The 9,106-nt window shown below is 46.8% G+C and overlaps 1 long non-coding RNA gene across 1 annotated transcript; it reads right to left on the reverse strand.

The window, feature by feature from the left end:
- Positions 1 to 8,053: 8,053 nt before the first annotated feature.
- On the reverse strand, positions 8,054 to 8,584 carry LOC111844254 (uncharacterized). The gene is made up of 2 exons (XR_002838341.2): positions 8,326 to 8,584; positions 8,054 to 8,256 (listed from the first exon to the last, which is right to left on the reverse strand). It is a non-coding gene; the product is annotated as an uncharacterized lncRNA (long non-coding RNA).
- Between the last annotated feature and the right edge of the window lie 522 nt (positions 8,585 to 9,106).

Consider the following 9,106-nt stretch of genomic DNA (forward strand, 5'->3'; position numbering starts at 1 on the left):
TGGGAGGCTAAGGAAGGTTTATGGGGCTCCTGAACCTCCTTGAGGCTATGTGGTGATAGTCTATCTCGGCTTCCTCGCTACATGTAACACAAAGTCAAAATGGCGTCGCTGGTGAAGTGCCAGCTCAGCGATTCGCTCGGCCTCCGAACAAGCTCGGGGCGAAGTGAGGTACTGGGACAGGTGCCGAGAGCCCAGTAGGCGGCGTCCAGACGTTCTGATGTCAGGCTCCCTGGTGGAGAACCTCAGCGAGGACCTACGCTCTCCAGCTGTTGTGCAGAGCGCGGCCGAACGCTAAACAGCTGCTCGAGCTTAGCAACAATAATTTGCCTCCAAATTACAGCATTTTACTCAGAATTTCACCAATTTAATCATGTGAGTTTGCAATTACAATAGAACTTACATTTACACTTACATGTGTTACATTTGTAACACAGCAACTTCATTTTGTTGATCGTCTTTTCTGTGTCCAAAAAAACAGGTCTGTCAGACTCCCATGAGGTACACAATTGAGTTAGAAGCAGTATGGTCAGTAGCCGATGCGAGACACCCCTCCTCTCTCCAAGGTGACCCAGCAGAGCGGGAGGGCCCAACGTCTTTGGCTGGGCTCTCCATGCCTCTTGAGAGCCATCTGTTGCCCCTCCCTGGCACTCTCCCTAATTGCTGGATTAAGCAGTGAGGAGAAGCTGCTGTTTGTTAGGAGGTGTCTCCAAGATGTTTTGACATGTCCACCCACGATGTAAATATGGCTCCGTCGCTCTTCTGGCCACTGATGAATTGTAACGCATACAATCCTCAGCAGTTTCTTTGTATTTATGTCTGTCCCAGGCTGCTCTGGCAACACCGTCTGCCCATACACTATGAAAACCCACTAAAATCCCCTTCACCCCCCGTTTCCATAGGAACCATCGTGTTATGGGTCGTTACTATCCGGTATTCCCATACACAGAGACGTATTTGTAAATGTCACCCTTGATAAAGTCACTACCTAAAATTTTCCTGAATTGTTACTTGAATTGTTCTGATCTGTCAAGACCTAGAAATCTAATCTCTGTCAGAAGAACCGCCTTAATAAAGGGCGCCTCGCAAAGTTTATCTTCGAAGAGATTTCCCTAATTTCTTTTCTTTGCTTTGCTAAATGTCTAATCGCGTTGCTTTCAACAGTATCCCCCGTGCTGTACGCGACTGACTTCAAAGAAACGCGAGATGAAAGCCACAAAGATAGAGACACGCAGAAGTTAAAGATAGAGCCCTTTGGAACGAACACCAGACCGAACTATGGATTTGGAGCCGAGCTTAATGCTGTTAATTCCTTTTATTTACTTATTAATTTCTGGTTTATGGCCAGGCGACTTTATGTTAGCAAAAACGTTTCAAGTGGCTGTTTCATTTGGAGGGAAGAATGCAGATAATTGTTCCTCCAGCGAAGGAAAACAAGAAAAAGTGGAAAAACTGCAAGTGGGGGTGAATATCTCTACGGGCGAGTGATATCTGGACGAGATAAGTAACAGGCAGTCCTTGTCTGAAGTCCTGTTTAACACGACAGTTGGAAGAAGGTTGCCAGGGACCTGCTATAAATGGAGCGCAATTCAGGCACATTTGTGTTGACTTATTTGGTGAGAAGCGACGGCTCATTAGGAGAAAAGCTGTTCCGTGTGCTTGACCTGCCGCTCTACCCTCTGAAGGTACGCGGCGAAGAAAAACAAGCCCTCAGCCACCCATTCCTCGCGGTCACTGCTTGTTTGGTCGAAACCCCAGACGGTCCACGTTTTTGCTCCATCCCAGTTCTCTACCAGGAGCAAAAACGTGGCCTATCTGGGGCTCCCAGAGGGCCGGGTTGGGAAACGCTTGTCTAGATGACATGTAGAGCCCACTGTCTAAGGACACTCAGACCAGAGCCATCAAGTAGCCCTCTACAATACGGTGGAGGAAACCAGGGTCCTAGAACCTTCCACGTGGTCCTCCAGGGATTTAGGGTCCGCTGGGCCAGCTGTCGACCCCCAGTGCTGTATACCTGACATGTTTGGCTGACCCCAGCAGCTGTGTCCATGTTAGGTCTATCCTAACCACCGATCCCCAGAGACCATCCACATTACGCCCTCAGTGATGAAACAGCAGCTTCCCTCCAAAGACTAAACTCCAGACTCACTGCTATTTTGTGTGTATATTTTGAATTCTGTTGAGTTCTAGCTGTGGCCGTTTACTGCAGCTGTTGATGCTTAACTTTTTAGGGTCTTCTGGAGGCGACTGTTTATAATGGCAAACCGTATTTATTTATAGCCGATTTTATGCACAGGGTGACTGGAAAGTAGGTTTACACGTGAATTGTCATTGTTTTCTGAGCATGTTTATTAAGGGATGAAACAATGGTCATATGAAATTCAAAATTTCCCACCGTAATGGTGTTTTAGGGGTCTGAAAAACAGGAAGTAAAATATAACCAGAAGCAAAAGTGCCAGAACATGAACATATAATCCCTAACAAACATTGTGTACATATGGGCGCCTGAAAACCTGTATATTCACCAACCTGTATATTGAAGCGTTTCTTGTAATGGTGAGTATTTATATTTCGCCTGTTCCCCCCTCTGTGAAATTTGCTAGCCAAGGGAGGGGTCCCCCTTGGCAAACAAGAATAAAATTTGACCGGGTTGTGGTTTGCCAACGGCGATGTCCGATGATCAGGTGTTCAGGTACCCAAGCCAGAAGGGGCAGGTGTTCAGGTACCCGGGCCAGAAGGGGCAGGTGTTCTGGTACCCGAGCCAGAAGGGGCAGGTGTTCAGGTACCCGAGCCAGAAGGGGCAGGTGTTCAGGTACCCGAGCCAGAAGGGGCAGGTATTCAGGTACCCAGGCCAGAAGGGGCAGGTGTTCAGGTACCCAGGCCAGAAGGGGCAGGTGTTCAGGTACCCGGGCCAGAAGGGGCAGGTGTTCAAGTTCCCACAGCGTCACTGCTCTTGGTATTTACCCGGTAGCTGTATGTGCACCCTGCGACAGTGGCCATTTTCCCTGTGGGAGGGTGTTTACGGCAGACACTGTAACACTCATAAACAGTCATACAGGCACCCAGAGCGACGTCTGTTTACTGTAGCAGTGGATGTTAAATGGCCTTATTGTGGCTATGGCCTTCATGAGATTGTAAGGGCCCCTCTGAAGCCTCCCCCGGTCTCCGCAGGGTGGTGAGAGGCTGTGCGGAGGGGCAGCCCAGCCTCGGCTGCCTGCGCTCCTCACCCGGACGACAGTTGCTGTGCTGTAGGGCCCCAGCCGGGTCCTGTCAATAGCCTCATTCAGGCCTGACTTCCTGAGAGCATGACTGCGTTAGGAAGTGCTGGGTAGGACATTTTTTGAATTCGGGGGTGTTTTGGAGGTTAGGGGGGCATGTTCTTCCGGTTTAGTGTGTCTCTGCCAACTGTCATATTAGTCTACAAATTCATGCGCACCACACTGGCCCCTGGGGCCTGACACATCCCCCCAACTGTGAACAATTACCACATCTGGCAGTTGGCACCCCCCCCCCTCCACGGCCCCCACACAAGCATCCGTCAGCTGCCAAGCAGTAATCTAGACACTTGACCAAGTGACCCCCCGTTAATGACCTCACCTCCACTTGCCCGTTACGGACGCCGCCCCCCCACCCCCCCTCCTGCTCCCCGTCGCAAAATAAACTCTGAAACGCTGTTTGAAGGATCCTGTTTTGGTTTCACAGTGGCTTATAGAACACGCAATATTCTCCAAAAGCTCACGTCAACACTGCGGCAACGATTCCATGAGAGAGTCGCACAAAAATTCCCTTTATCTAGTCTGAAAAGCACACAATGTATTTATCAACAATTTGAACGGATGTTGGGCATTTTTCCAGCAGACTTTGTTTTGCTGAAAGACGAATCCATCAAAAAATCAGTCAATCAAACTATTTATCATGCAGTGAAATCACAGAGATCCTAATCAAATAAAAACCACACAAGGCACATAGTGCACCAAGGAGGAGAATAGCACTATAGTTGTACTATGATTAAATTAAATGATTAAAGTTCTATTAATTAACATACTGCTTCCGTCAGAGAGATTTCTTTCCAGTTAGTGGAAACTCATTCAATACAAAAACAGGCATAAACACGTTTTATTACTCAGGCTGCATTTCTGCCGTTTACTGTAAGCCCTGTCTGAACCCAGGGTGGAGAAAAGTGAGCGAATCGATCCAGGGTCAGCAGAGCGGGAACGACGAGGCAATGAGCCTGAACCGAGGACTGAAAAGCGAAACTGACGAGCTGCTGAATGGGTGATGTTCCCACAGGCCGGCCTGGAATGAGGGGGCCCTGCGTCTTCCTGGGGAGGGCTTGTTTACCAGAGCCCAGACCCATGTACATAATATATCTACTTCCAGTCATGCCGTTATTACAGTGTTTAATAACATTCATCAAAATGTGAATCAGTTCTGCACAAAGCAATTAGTATTTTTTTAACCATAACAGAGCAAAAATGTAATATATATTATTTATGTCTTATAATGCAGTGTTTCTCAAGCCGGTCATCAGGGACCCCCAGATTGTCCATGTTTTTGCTCCCTCCCAGCTCCCAACTCCTACTGTTGGAGCAAAAACCTGGACTGTCTGCAAGTCCCTGAGGACCGGCTTGAGAAACACAGCTCTAATATACACTGCACCAGGGTTTCCCCATTCCGGTCCTGCAGGGCCTAAGTCCAGCACAGTTTGCAGATTTCCCTGCTCAAATAATCAACTAAGTACCATGTTTAATAGATGTGCAGCAAACTGAACTGAAACTGGGGAACCAAGTATTGAATATATGTTTGTACTCATCCGTCTCCAGGTGTAATTCATTAAATCTTATGTAAAGAATTCTTATACTGTTATACTGTGCTGTTTTGTTGTGTTAGTTGCTTGACGTTCCCGATCTTGCTCTTTGTTTGATCAGGTGTACACATTCACACCGATCATCTTAAACCCTATATACACAAGTCAAATAGCTTATCTCTGTTTTGACTGGGATTTGTCGAGTGAGACCAAGAGTCACATGTCTGAAGTAAACTGGATTTTCAGTACTTTGCAGCCGTCGATCGCTTTCTTTATAAGTACAGGATTCGTGAAATAAAAGCCAAATGCTTTTCAGTTTGGCCATGTGCAGAACACTAACTTAATAGCTGGAGTTTGTTTTTGTTTTTGACCTGATGGTGTCACTCCCAGATGCCGATCATTTATCTGGACCAGCCAGGTGACCATGGAGACTTACAGTCGTCACACAGGTGCAGGTGCGTGCTCATGCCCATATTCATTTCCCTTCGTTTGACCTCGTTCTTGCCCGGCACAAAACTAGAATGTCCTCACACACAAATATGTCGCCCTGAAGGGACACCACCACCAGGGACAAAACCAACTCAAGTTTTCCTTCTATAATAAATAAATGAGCCAACACACGGAAACACTGGTGGCCTTGAGGAGGGGAAAACCCTGGGAACATGAGCATGCTCCACACAGACTCCGCCCACCCCATAAAGAGCATGCTCCACACAGACTCCGCCCAGCCCCATAAAGAGCATGCTCCACACAGACTCCGCCCACCCCCATAAAGAGCATGCTCCACGCAGACTCCGCCCACCCCATAAAGAGCATGCTCCATGCAGACTCCGCCCACCCCATAAAGAGCATGCTCCACGCAGACTCCGCCCACCCCATAAAGAGCATGCTCCACACAGACTCCACCCACCCCATAAAGAGCATGCTCCACGCAGACTCCGCCCACCCCCATAAAGAGCATGCTCCACACAGACTCCGCCCACCCCATAAAAAGCATGCTCCACACTGACTCCGCCCACCCCCATATAGAGCACTAGTACAGCAGCCAGCACTTACACATGTTATAATCCCTGCAATCTGTGCAGGACAAACACATTCACAATCAGATACAATATCACCATCAGTTTCCCCAGCTGGCTATTATTACTTGCTCAGTGACTCACCTGTCCTGGACACATCCTTATCTACAACTGCAAACACATGTCCTGTTTAAGGTATGTGGGGGGGGGGCATTTCAGGCCCGCACTGCACCCCCACGCTCGCTTGCATTCCAGAGCCTTAATTACCCCACAGCTGCCTGAGATTTGCAGATGCAGCAGGATCCAGACTAAAGGAAAAGATAATAATCTCCGCCGTCAATAAGCGAGACTGCTAGCGTGACATAATGCGTAAGGCCCGTGGGCTAGCTTTAGCGTGAAGGTGCACTCGGTTTAATTGCTCCCCTTCCACCATTTGGGCCTCTGACACGTTGGGAGGGTGGACTGTCAGGTGATCAGAGGACAGGTGTAAAATAGACACGAAGCCGCGGGCGAACAAGGTCATTATTCGTCTTCGGGCTGCAGACTTTCATCTGCCACTCAAGGCTCTTGAAGGGGGCCTCACAGGCGCTCACGTTTCACTGGGGGGTAGGTGCGGCGAGAATCCTGCCGCTTGAGCTAAGTGTCCTCTGAAGGCTCATCTGCCTGTCAGGAGGAGACCCTGGGAGTGAAATGCTAAGCAAAATCCCCAACGGCATCAGTGATTCAACCTAAAGGTGCAATAGCCAGATTCATTAACCCAGACGTTTCGTTCGAGCACTGCGCTTTCGTTTCGCTTTCGTTTAGCTTTTGTTTTTTTATTCACGTTCTGCCATCTTGCCTGAAAAATCCTGACTGGTCACATTTGCAATGTGAAAAATTCACAATTTATTTACTTCCACTGGATGGGATGTTTCCAATTTACACACAGGTTACATTTCACATGAGCTCAGAGTGCATTTCCCCATAGAAATGGTGCCATAGATTCTGGTTATGTTCCCAGGCTCGTACACGGGAGCCTTTAACCAATAACTCTGCTGAAAAATTGTATGCTTGCAGTGACCTGGGACAGAATCTCTCCACACTCATTTCATTACATCTAATTTCTCTTAAAACCGGATCGTTTTCCTCTTCCAAGATACAGATGTATCGCGTTTGTGTTTGGCTTCTAAACTGCGAGGTAGTGAGAAACAGTTAGAAAGCGAATGGCTGAATTTTCGACGACTGAGATACCTAATCACTTCCAGTCCTGTGCAGAGAAAAACAGTCATGAATCCCAGCTGCCTGTAATTGAATTAAGAGCACCTTAAATGATATAAAAAGACTTCTCGGCTGAGAACTGGAGTTAGAGACAGTGATGTAAGGAGAAAAGCAGAGTTTAACAGCTGACTGCAGTTTTTATATTGCTGAATAAGGAGTTTTATCTGTGTATTGGTCCTTCGTATGTTAGGCTGCTATTCTGGCAAACTTGTTTTGAATTAAACCTGCTTAACTGTGCAGATTTCTAGAAGTTTTTTTCCAATAATTACCTAATATACTGTCAGAAAAAAACAATTTGTACCTTTGAGGGTACAATTACTTGTCACTGGGGCTGACCCTGAGCTATAGGCAAATATACCTTTTAAGGTACAGAAATGGACTCTGAGGATCATTTCTGTACCATTGGGGGTACATTATTTATACCTATACCAGAGCAGTGCCCCTTTTTCTGACTGCGTAGAGCACTTTGTTCAAACTATGCCGTCCTGGGTCTGTGTTGCCTGGGCCCCTCATTATGAAAAGTATGTGTACATAATTTGACATGTTATAATGTTGTTCACCTGGCATCCTGTCCAGGGTGCCCCACAGCCCCCCAGCCTTTAGCGTCATGCTGCCTGGGATAAGCTACAGCCCCCCCCCCCCCCCACCAACCCAACATGAGCAGGCATAGGATGGACGAATAACTGTAATGTGTACATTGTACATCCCTACTCATAGGTCATAGATATCTCCCACACAACAAACCCCTCAATCACTAAGAAGCTCATCCCATATAGAGAAGCTCCTACTACGTAGCAAAAGCCCTTTGTGTTGCGTAAAGGACAACAGCACGGCTCCAGGAAGGAGACAAGATCCAGGGAGCAGCACGGCTCTGGGCCCCAGCCTTACCGAAGACTTCCTGGTCCTATAGTAAGGTCCAGCTGTTCTCAGCTCCAGCGAAAACAGTCCTGAGAGAAGGACCCTCTGAGGCTCATTATGTAACTCAATGCCAACAGATTTTAATCATCGTAATCTGAAGAATTTACATTGATTCTTTCACAGCAGAACGACGGTCCTTGTTCCAGTCATAGCAGCTGTTAACTGGACAGTCCGGTGGACACAGAATATGTGGAAGCTGGCTTTGCGAACTCACAGACAGGCCGCAAAGATGATTTATACACCAGGGAGATATTTTCTCTGAAAAATGAATGACACATTTAAGGTTCTGTTGGAAGGTTCTCAAAATTCCAGAAGGCAAATATTTACCGTTGACTTCATTTATCAAATGTCGACATTTTGGGGCCATCGTCCCAGTTGATTATTCTCTATTGACTTTTGATCCCGGAACACCTTTCTTGATGGACCTGAATAAATCAGGCTTGTAGCTTCAAAGCTTAAGATCGAAGATCTCATGTTGACTTTCCACCTGAGTATGTCAACAGGGCTGTTGGAGTTCCTTTGATTCCTCGGGCGTGTGATGAAATCCTATGAATTACGGCCTGTTCGCAAAACGTGCTTAAATATTTCTTTCACAGGATCTTGACAATCTAGAAAAATATAAGTAACAATTTATAACAACTATGTAGGCATTACAATAATATCTTCTTGTACTGCATTTTTCCACACACATTTAAGCTCAAGAACTGTACCTTTAAGGCAGGGTTGTCCATTTCCAGTCCTGGAGGGCCATACAACACAGTTTGCAGATTTACCTGCTTAAACACACATACTAAAGCTGGTAATTAGCTGGTTAAGATGTATTTGAGCAGGAAAATCAGGAACTGAGGAACCCTGCTTTACGGGGTACCTGAACGGGCTCTGTTGGTATAACCCTATCCACAACTATAGCTGATGCAAAATGTTATATTTAAGCACAGATACGTCACGAAAATATAGCAAACACCCATGTGACTAGGATGTGAAATAGATTGTTTCCCTGTAGGTCATTTATTGCTTATATAACAAGCGTAGAAGAAGACTATTCCCAGTAGGCCTGTCAGAATAGGCCCCAAAGCTATTCGCAGTTCCAGGGATGAAGGTAATTTTT

Source organism: Paramormyrops kingsleyae, chromosome 25, assembly GCF_048594095.1.
Source record: "Paramormyrops kingsleyae isolate MSU_618 chromosome 25, PKINGS_0.4, whole genome shotgun sequence".
In the NCBI taxonomy this organism is placed as follows: domain Eukaryota; kingdom Metazoa; phylum Chordata; class Actinopteri; order Osteoglossiformes; family Mormyridae; genus Paramormyrops; species Paramormyrops kingsleyae.